The sequence below is a fragment of the Herpailurus yagouaroundi genome, unplaced genomic scaffold, assembly GCF_014898765.1.
Source record: "Herpailurus yagouaroundi ecotype Mexico unplaced genomic scaffold, PumYag 190, whole genome shotgun sequence".
NCBI lineage: Eukaryota > Metazoa > Chordata > Mammalia > Carnivora > Felidae > Herpailurus > Herpailurus yagouaroundi.
Window position 1 is genome coordinate 7,287,182 of NW_024412421.1, and position 10,763 is coordinate 7,297,944.

Consider the following 10,763-nt stretch of genomic DNA (forward strand, 5'->3'; position numbering starts at 1 on the left):
CTTTCTTTCTTTCTTTCTTTCTTTCTTTCTTTCTTTCTTTCTTTCTTCCTTCTTTCTTTCTCTCTTCAGAATGATGAAGAGCCAGAGACCAGGGCACCCTCTTGCTGGCAAGCAGGAGAGCTGGGTAAAAAACTGAGAGGTTTAGAGACTGGAATGTGAAAAGGACACTCTTCTGTTACTGACATCCTATCTTTTGCTAACCGTTAGATTTTTCTTATGCTTTTCCAGATTACACAATAATGAGACACATAGCATCTGACAGAGTTGCCATCAAAATAATTTTTTAGTATAAGTATACTCGAAATATTACATGGGATATACTTATGCTAAAAAAAAATCATTCCTTGTTTATCTGAAATTCACATTTAACTGCACATCCTGTGTTTTTGTTTGTTAAAGCTAGTAATCCTAGTCTGAAATAATAGCAGTGATAAATGCACCTTTGAGTGCTCAGAGCTTGGTACCTTGAAACACTAAAGGATTTCGTGGTGATTGCCTCAGTGTTTCCCAAGCTTGCCTGAACACGCAATCAGAAGCTCTTTACAACTATAGATGCCCAGGCCCAGGCCCAAGGCTGGAACCGCTGACTTTGTAAGTTCAGGGTTTGGCCTGGGAGTTTGTATCTTGATATGCTTTCTAGGTGATTCTTGGCATCGGGCAAGTTTGGAAAACACTGCAACTATCTCTTGTCACTACATCTCTGAGAAGCAGGGATGATGGAGTATGGGAGTTAAAGCGAAAATGATTAACCTTCATTTCCTACTGGGGAAATTGTGGCCCAGAAAAGCATGGGGGAGTTGCTCAGCCGTATTCAGGACCTCGGACCTATTGAAATGTCAGCCCCCAAATATTTTATTTCACTGTTGCATGAAGTGAAAGGGCCACTTAGTTTGGAGATGGACAGGTAGAAGGTATGTGACCATGTAAGTTATTTCTGTCAGTGTAATTAGATCTTTGCTGTTTTGTCTGGCATTACCCAGGGTCTCCCTGTGAGCTGCTGAAGTGTGGGGTATAGATCACTTCTGTTTCGGGTTTGTTATCAGTAATAAGGAGATCCTCCCTGCTTCAAGCCTTCCCCCTCGTTTTACCTCTGGGAGCAGAAACAGACAGATGAACCGAAGCTGAGGAGAAGTCCCAGCCATCAGGGGCCTGCCCTCAACGCGAGGAGGAGGGAGGGTGCCAGGCAGAGACGCAGTGTCACCTCCCAGGTGCCACACCGGCCCCTGTTCCCCCGCCTGCCCGGAGCCCCCGGGACACACGGAAGGTGCTGGCCCACATTCCGGAGCAGGTAGGAGAGCACCATTTCGGTGAAGCACAGCCCAGGCCTCACCCACACTCTCAGCAGGACACAAGTGCAGTAAAGGGCATTGCCGGGATGTCAAGGTGGTGAGAGCATTCAGGAAAAACAGAGAGGCCCTTGGGTGACGCCCGCGCGGCCCTGCTCTGCGCGGTCACTGCCACAGAGGGCAGGCACCATGGGCTGGAAGTCAACCGTCCAGCTCCTCCTAAGAGAGGAAGTGTGACTCAGACAAAAAAAAAGAGCAAGGTCAAGGTCGGGTTCCTCGGGCTCCCCTTTTGGGTGTCTTCTTACTCCCTAATGACTAAGTATCTCTTTTGCTCACACAGAATGATGACCCGGTGAGCGGCTGAAAGTCAGGGCTCCGTCCCATCCCTCCCCCTCCCCCAGCCCCTGACCTCGGGCAACCCTGGCTTCCGCATCCCCTTCCACTCAGAGGCGACGTACATCGGGCTCTAACGTTCTGGGGTTCTCTGCTGCATTCTTCCCTTTCTTTCCCGACTGATGAGAGACAGTCAATTAGGCACCCTGTAAGATCAAAGAAATACAATTTAATTTCTGCTTTTCACCTGAAGCTCGTTCTTTCTGCCCCTTCTCTTTCCAAAATTAGGCCCCAAATGAGATTTGCTGGGCAGCCCTCGGGTACGGCCTGCCTTCCACCATCCCTCAAGTTGTTTCCACCCTCTATGAACCCAACAACTGGAGGGATGATATGGAAAAATGTTTCAATTCTCAAGAAAATGATCGGCAAGTGTTCCCTAAGCCGGTGTGTCGATTCCTTAGACCACACCCCACGTTCGAAAGGTGCCAGGATGTTTTTTAAAGACCTATTGAATGTAGCCGCCTCCAGAGGAACCCCGCTCAACCTTATAAGACATGCAGGGCAAGGCAGAGCGTCTGTGGACACAAACTGTGGAGAGGATGTGGAAGAAGGGAGAAGGAACCAGGGGTGACATTAATCATGCCGAGTGGTGAGGTATGGGCGATGAAGAATACAGCATGATCCTGTCGCCCCGAATCTGCTGAGCTCGTGGTCATGTCCTATGGACTAAATCCTGCCCAGGTCCCAAACGCGTCTTGCTGCCTGTTTTCCACAGGCATTCCAGCCGGAATCACCTACGAGGTAGAGAATTTATGAAAAAACATTCTGAACTGCCCTTGCTGTCTCAGGCTGCGGTGCCCTGCAAAGGTCCCCTCACACGCCATTCCCCATCACACTGAACTCTTTCCAAAGTGGACACTCAGGCCTCCTAAAGGGAGATTTGGGCCCCGATGTGATGGGAAATTCCAGGAGATCCGCCCCAGATGGCAATTTGATATCTTGTCTCAGAGGCCTCAAAGCGGATGCGCCCTGCTGACCCAGAAGTCCATGGCTAAAGGTTCATCTTCAGGAATATTGTCTGTACAGAGCTTTTCACTGTGAAAAATGGGGGGGGGGGGCGGGCGCCTGGGTGGCTCAGTCAGTGAAGGGTCTGACTCTTAGTCTCGGCCCTGGTCATGATTTCACGGTTCGTGAGTTCGAGCCCCACATCGGGCTCTGCGCTGACAGTGTGGGGCCTGCCTGGGATTCTCTCTCTCCCTCTCTCTCTGCCCCCCCCCCGGCCCCCCCCCCCCACTTGACGTCTCTGTCTCTCTAAATAAATAAATAAATAATAAACGTAAAAAATTGTGAAAAATTGGGCATCTTGCATGGGGTAAATAAATTATGGTTCATTGATACGAAAGTCGTTTAAGATCACGCAGAAGCACATGCAGTGACGCGGAAGAATGTTTCTCTCCTGTGGGTTTGAGAATATACAGTACCGTTGCTGGAAAGACAAAGTTAGTGTAGGGCCATGTTAAGCTGTGGATGGTCATCTTTGGCTGATAGGGTTATGAACGTCTTAGACTTGTTACTCCTTTTCGTCCTGCTTTTCCAAGTTTTCTGCACAAAGCAAATAGTTATTTTTGTATTACTCAAAAATTTTTTTCACGTTTATTTCTTTATTTTGAGAGAGAGAGACAGAGAGTGCACAAGCCAGGTTGGGGGAGGGGGCAGAGAAAGAGGGAGAGAGAGAGAATCCTGAGCAGGCTCCATGCTGCCAGCACAGAGACCGACGTGGGGCTCGATCTCTCGAAGCGTGAGATCGTGACCTGAGTTGAAATCAAGAGCCAGACGCTTAACCTACTGAGCCACCTAGACGCCCCTGTATTACTTTTTTTTTTTTTAATAGGAAAAAGCTAATTACACTTCTGAGGAAAAAAAATAGAAAAGGACAAAAATCTTACCCTTATGCAACCGACTTCCAGCTTCCATTTTGTTATGAGTCAAAGGATTTTTCTGTCACTATGTTTCAAAGTCCTTCCAAGCCCCGGATACACTGGTGACCTTGGTCTTTGTCCTTGCTTTTTTCTTGACCAATGTGGGGGGTTCCTGCCAACAAGAGAAAGTAGTAGACGTTCTCTGATGAGTCAATTACGGAATGTATTCAGACCTGACTAATCACTGTGCTGATCACAGAGACCCACACAGGGAAGGTGCTAATTAAATGTTTGTTCAGTGTATGAAAGAGAATGTGATCTTGCTACTTTAAGGGCTTTTATTTGTTCTGTTGTTAGAAAAGAAAAGAGAAAAAAAAAAGGTGGGAAACAACCCCATTTAATTCAATTCATTACAAACAGTGGTTGAAAATAGAAACTCCAAACCAATTTTGGCTAAAAGGGTTTCTAGTATATTCTGAACAGCTGCTGTCGTAGACACGGTCTGAAATAAATAACTTCCAGCACAGTTCCAAATCTGCACTGAATAAAGGGTGCAGTAGGGAGGGGAAAGGGCTTTATTAGCATTAATTGCAATGAAACTGTGACACTCAAAAGGCCTGGCTGCTGCTCTTTGAGAAATCTAGCAACCAGGTCCCTCCTCAGGCTGTAGATGGAGCCATAACATCACTAAATGGCGCCCCAGCAGGCGCGGTGGGGGTTTTGTGCTGTAAAAGCCAGATGTTTGCAAGTTCTTAGGCTTTAGTTTCTGAGTGTGAACAACCAGAAAACTCAGACCTTCTTATTTTCTCCAAAGCAGACTGGGCTCCTAGAAGCCAAGATACTGGCTGGGTGGATGGTGCTTTCCTTCCCCCCACAATTACCACCTACTCTCACCTCCTTCTCTGACAATTTCTCTGCTTGAGGGCATCCCGGGGCTGTCGGTCCCACCTCTCTGGTGAATTCATTTGGAAAATCAGCCCTCCTCACAGGAGCCCGGAACTCACCTGGCGTCCTGGCCTGAATGAAGCTCGGTGGGTTTCACCCCCACAAACGGGGGCGGGGGGGGGGGCCGGCGGCTCGGAGAGTTGCACAGGAGGGGGGACCCCTCCTGTTCCCACTGAAAGGTCGGCGGAGGATCCCTAAATGGTCTGGTTTAGGAAGCCTCCCCGACTGGGCACATCCCTCATTTTTCTTTCTCTTGTCTCTCCTGCCTTCTCTGCCACGGTGTTTCCACACACAGATTCCTGAAGCTAGAGTCTGGTGGCAAAGGCCATCTCACATCCCACTGGGCCACCACAACTTACCACATCACTCCTCCCCTTCTGAATATGGCTTCCTCCCTGCCGTCTTTCTAGGGATGTCATTCTGGGAAGTCCCACCTTGGCCTGACATTGCAGGGGTATACAGATCACCTCTGTCCCTGCCCAGTCCGAGTGCCCTAAGTGCAGGCCCAGGCAGGTGAGGCTCCCGCTTCTTTTCTGCAGGCTTCCTTGCTTGCCTCCAGAGGGAATTTCTCTCCGTCTCCCGTGGAAGGACTTCACAATGGCACATACTATATTCACCCTGAATTCTGGCTACTTGGGTGCACATCTGTGTGATAGGAATCCTTTGAAGGGTTTCCTGTGTTTCCTGGTACACAGCGGCCTTTCCCATTCACTCCAGACACTCTCCCTAGGCTCACGGTAGCGAGAGAAGGGGGTGGGTGTGAGGCGTCTGGGTGGCTCAGTCAGTTAAGCGTCTGACTTTGGCTCAGGTCACGATCTCATAGTTTGTGGGTTCGAGCCTCGCACTGGGCTCTGTGTTGACAGCTGGGAGCCTGGAGCCTGCTTTGGATTCTCTGTCTCTCTCCCTCTCTGCTCCCCCCCCCCCCAAATAAATAAACATTAAAAAAAGAGAGAGAGAGAAGGGAGGGTATATCCAGGGACAATGAGCTGCCAATGTGACTTCCTATCCTTTTGGGGACAGGAAAGTCCCCGGCAAAAACAAAAGCTCCAGGTCGCCTTGTGCTGGGGCTGGAGGACGTCTCAGGCAGGGTGGGGGGAGGGCAGAGGGAAAGTTGAAGAAGAGGGGGGTGCAGATGCCTGTGTTTCCTCAGAAGGGGCAGCATCCCTGCCCCATGGACGTAACCCCGACCCCCAGACAGCTTTTCCATCTGAGAACAGAGGGTCCCTGTGCCATGCTTCCTGGGTAGGACTTGGAGGGGTGAAAGGAGCCTGGTGGCAGCCCAGCTCAGGATGGGTCTGGGCTGAAGAGGCTTTCATCAGCCTTGTAGAGTTTCCAGTCTCCCAGCCTGGCATGGGCAGCCCTCGGGGACGCACAGAGTCAGGCCCTGCCGCAGAAGCCAGGGCTCACCCCACCCCTGCGGCCCCTGGGCGGCACCTGCCTGTCGGGGGTGGGGGGGTGATTTCTGTAGCCGATCTGCCCTCGCACATGGCAGGCCAGAGTGCTGGGACACTGGTGTCAGGGCAGCCCTCACCTCAGGACTGACAGCTGGGGGATCAAGACCCCAGATCCCTCGCCCCTGACACGGAGTCACTGTACACGGTTTCCGGGGAGACTGAGCTCCAGTCGCCCCCTGGGTCACATGGAATGCACTCTCGCTCTCATTCCTCTCCTCCCCTGCTGGTTTTGTGGGATCACCTCCAAATAAAGGGTCTCGTGGCCTGATCTGGGGGGAACCCAAACTCCAAAGGGGCTCTTGGGAAGAATGAAGCCATAGGAAGCCACAGAGACTGACACCTGCCTGGGAGTGAAACTCTCTCTGCTGCTTTCATCACAGACAGGCGGGAACAGGGACCAGATCTGCACCCCCTTCCCAGAGCCTGTCTCCTAAGCCCCACCCTCCCTCGAAACACCTGACAATAACCAGGGAGAAAGGGGAGGGGGGATTGTGCTTTAAATTATGTTGATTTTTGAAGGAGGAAAATTGAACGATGTCTTCATCTGAGTTTGTGGGTGCATCCCCACTGGTGTTCCTGTTCATCTGCCCCCCTCTCTGTCTTAGCTGTCTGAGGGCAGGGAATGCGCCTTGCTCGGCCTGTGGCCTCCCGCGCACCAGTATCTCCTACAAGGCTGCCTTGATGAGCCAGATTCATTCCCCCTGGGAACGTGACAAGAAATGCAGATGGCCTTAGAGCGGCCCCCAGCGAACGGCCAGCGAGGAGCCAGGGGCTTCAGCCGCCAGCCCTGAACTCTGCCAACAGTTGGGATGAGCCTCGAAGCAGATTCTCCTCTGGGTCTCTAGATAAGAAGCCAGGCCAGCCGACACCTTGATTTTGGCCTTGGGAGACCCTGAGCAGAGGGACAAGTGAATCCTACTGGGGATTGTGACCTAACTGACCACGAGACCATGAATTGGGGCCGTTTTAAGCCACTGGGTGTGAAGTAATTTGTTACAGCAGCAACGGGAAACTGGCAAATGGGTGCTTATGGCCAGTGAGGGCCTAGTTAAAAAAAAAAGAAAGAAAAAGAAAGGTATCTTTCTGTGATCGCACGCTTGCTCCCCCTGCCCCCCTGTCTCAAAAATGCGAAATTGCAATCTCTCTAGAAATGCCCTTTAGGGCTTCTGTCCATCCTACAAAGCACACAGGTCAGAAGTGGAGAATTCCCTATCAGGATGGCTTGTTAATCATAATAAGTGAATGAAGAAAGCCATAAGCTCCTTCAAGCCCTACGTGGTGAGACACAGCTTCATATCCAGGGTGGCTCTGGGTGGCTTTGGTATGATGTGGAGGAGAGGTGGGACATGAGGCGACCTCTGGGGAGGCCTTTGCATCTTAGAGCTTGATGATCCCTCCCTTAGAGCTTGGAATCCAGGGTTAGACTTTGCTTTTCTTTCCCGATTAAACTTCTCTGCTTCCACAGACTTTCAAGCCAAGGGTGGCCGTAGCTGCCAACTGGAGCCGTTCATTTCTGTCCTGGGGTTGTGGCTGGGACAGGAGTTCACACTGTGATCTCTGCAGAGGGTGGGGAGCGTCTTCCAGCCCCCAGAATGAAGGAAGTGGGGGGTGGTTTCCTGCCTGCATCACGGAGCCCTGCGGAATCCACTTCTCGTCTTGGGTAAAAAGCCCTCACGCTTTGGGATTGACTTTCATGTCCCTCACTGGTCAATATAGAAAGGCTGGAAGGGCGCCCGGGTGGCTCAGTCAGTTAAGGGTCTAACTCTTGATCTCGGCTCAGGTCATGACCTCACGGTTCGTGAGCTCGAGCCCTGCATCAGGCTCTGCGCGGACATGGCAGAGCCTGCTTGGGATTCTCTCTCTCTGCACCTCTCCTGCTCTCTCTCTCTCTCTTTCTCAAAACCAATAAACATTAAACAAAGAAAGAAAGACTGGAACAAGGGAGGTAAACAAGTGTGCATTTTGGAAAACCACCTCCCCTGAAGGGTTCACAGGGGACTGTGGGGCAGTGGGATGTGGTCACCCATCTCGTCCCTGGCCCTCAGCTCCCTCACGAGTGAAGACACTAGACCTCCTTAGATAGCTTCCGGGGTTCTTTTTGGCTTTAGAAAGCTAGGATAAAAAAAAGAAAAATCAGACACCAGTTGTTTGTGGCTGTCGTCTCTGGTGGGAGGGAGGGGAAAGGCTTGTAGAAGACTAATTGTCCAGGTCAAATATTTTTTATAGATTTTAGATATGATGCAGTGAAAACATATTAATTTTTTTAAAGTGATCTTACTGTTTTCCTTTCCTAAATAAATACATCCTGTTATGGAAAATTGCAAACACGTATCAGTACAGACTATGGGATATGAACTCCCATGTGCTCATCACTCAGCTTCCACAATAATTAGCTTTTAGCCAGTCTCATTTCATCTGTATCCCTACCTGGTCTCCCACCTTCTGTAGTATTTTATAGCAAATCCGAGACATTACATCATTTCATTCAGTAAAGCGTTTCACTTTTGTAATTAGAAATAAAAAGAATTACCCGAGTCCTTCTGAAACTAAATGCCCCATTCTCTCCTGTAGAACAGAAAAGGCTGGAAAGGAGGTGTAACTCTTAGTCTCCGGGTGCTTTGGAAGAAATGTTCTCCTTTCATGATTGTTGAGAATGTTTAATCCAAAGGAAAGAAACTCTAAGAGTGGCACTTGGGGGAGAGGCTATGTTTTGAGGCCGGGGATGAGAGAATATCGTCATCTACTCTAGTGTAGGATTGCCGGTCCTGGTAGGGAAACTGCTGCCCATCATCTTCCCCATCCTTTTTTGCACTTTTTATATCAAATTTCTCAGTAAGCACTGAGAAAATTGTTTTAAATAATCTCTCAGAACTTCACCAGCCTCTTTCCTCTCATCAAACGATGGCAAGTTTGGAATTCCTGTGACGATAGCACGCTATCGTCCTCATCAAATTGTGTTTTATTAAATGTCCACTTGCGCTCACAGCCCCACCTGTTACCCACTGGGATCTCTCTTTGACTCAATTTCAGGGGTGAATTGTTCTGCTTTGTTCATTTGGATTAGAGACCCCATGACGTTCAACCTGGCTCACATTTTTCCCTTTTCTTTTTTCAAAACCATAAAACTGTTTTGGAGGGATTCTGGACTACATTAGGTGATCATTTTCAATTTTCATGCAAGACATATGGAAAGACTCACCTCCACTTACAGCTTATTCCCTGAGACTGGCTGACCCGCGGTCGACACTCCAAAATGGAAAAGACCTTCCAGGCAGTCAGCCTTGAAGCACATTTCCCTTGTCCCACACTGACCTCAGCTCCAGTCAAAACTCACAGAAATGCAGGACGTTGACGACCTGGGCCATGGACACGTTCCGTGCAGGGGTGCCCCCCTCCCCACTGATGCTGGGGCTCCCAAAACTCCGTGAAGTGGCACAGGTGTTTCTGTTCTTTGTTTTCTTTGGTGGAGCGAGAAGGACCAGAGGGAATAGCTCTATCTGGCAGCCGTGCTTCCTTTTTGCCTACTTGAGTTGATGGAGAAAAGCCATAAAATGCTGTCTACCGGCCTCGTTACGTGTTCCTTGCAAGTATGAATGTAAATGACTCTAACACAGGGAATTTTAATGGCTGAGTAAATGTTTGACCTTCAGTGAGTTTCCAGAATTGAGGTGTTTAGGTCTTTGCATCCCTAGAAAGCACGTGCCTGCACATGACAAGGGGTGACAGAAGCAAAGACAGACAGGCAAGATCGCCTAAGGTGGGACGAGAGGTCTACAGGGTGCACGGAGAGGAGGAAGGGGAGGCCTAAGGCTGCCCTGGGGTGTGGGGGCTGGGGGAGGACGGGGAGGGGACATTTCGCCGTGGATACGCCGGAATCTCTCCGGCCATTGCCCCGGAGCCTCTGATGAACAGTTTACTTTCTTCTCCGTTGCTCGGGGTTGTTGCATGGGAGGGACCCCAACGATGGGTTGGTTGTGTCACTGCTGGAAGCATGGGGCCTGAGATGATGCAGAGAGATTTGGGGTATCGATGTTGTGATGGTGCCCCCTTCAGCAAGAAGGGGGGACAGCAGAGTGCAGCCCTGCGAGACGGCAGTGTTGCCCTGAGAAATGAATTATGGCCTGTGGTTGGAAGGCTAGACCCCTCCTTCCTTTTTGCCAAGGAGCGGGTCAGGGCATGGCTGCCTCCGGCCCACCTCCTGGCACATGGATCCAGGACCGTTGCGGGTATTCCCAGCAGTGTGTGGAAAACGGGCCCTGCAGAAAACCACTGACCAGCCAGGGCTGGTTTTCCCAGCCTTGTGCTAGGAGCCCAGGGCACCCAGCTGGCTGTGCTCCGCCAGGGTGCACTGTGGGGCAGGGCGGTGGGGGAGCCGAGCCATGAAGGACAAAGGCACATGTCAACAAGTCCTCTATCCCTCAGTCCGGGGGACTTGGCGGGCCAGCCAGAGTTTCCTGGCATTTGGTTCTGTAGTAGGTAAGGCCAGCTGGCTCCAGAGAATTTTGTAAAGCTTATGTCAGCCTGTGTCTTGGGGTCTTGCTTGCTGCCTGGGAGGCGATGGTGCTGGCTGGCTGGCTGAGTCCCAGCCGTTCCTTTGGGGGCCCACGTGGAGGCTCTGGACTCCGATAGGATCTTTCAAGCCAGTGAAGGATGGGGGACAGGAGGATAGGGCCGGGGGTGGAACTTGGGGCAGGTCTAACAGCCAGGGCTGGTCTCCAGGGCTCAAGCAGAGCCGTCATCCCTGGAAGGGAAGAATTCTTAGGGGCCTGGAGGACCCACGGGGAGTGTTGCTTCTTCCCTCCTACTGTGAAGTATTCTGTATGAAC

General features: G+C 50.8%; 1 long non-coding RNA gene across 2 annotated transcripts; it reads right to left on the bottom strand.

Moving 5' to 3' along the window:
- Positions 1 to 1,655: 1,655 nt before the first annotated feature.
- Positions 1,656 to 10,233, bottom strand: LOC121045297 (uncharacterized). 2 transcript variants are annotated; one of them, XR_005797682.1, is made up of 3 exons: positions 9,137 to 10,231; positions 3,566 to 3,710; positions 1,656 to 1,825 (listed from the first exon to the last, which is right to left on the bottom strand). It is a non-coding gene; the product is annotated as an uncharacterized LOC121045297 (long non-coding RNA). The 2 variants fall into 2 exon arrangements; XR_005797683.1 differs by lacking the exon at positions 1,656 to 1,825 and adding an exon at positions 2,995 to 3,221 and having other exon boundaries at positions 9,137 to 10,233.
- Positions 10,234 to 10,763: the final 530 nt, after the last annotated feature.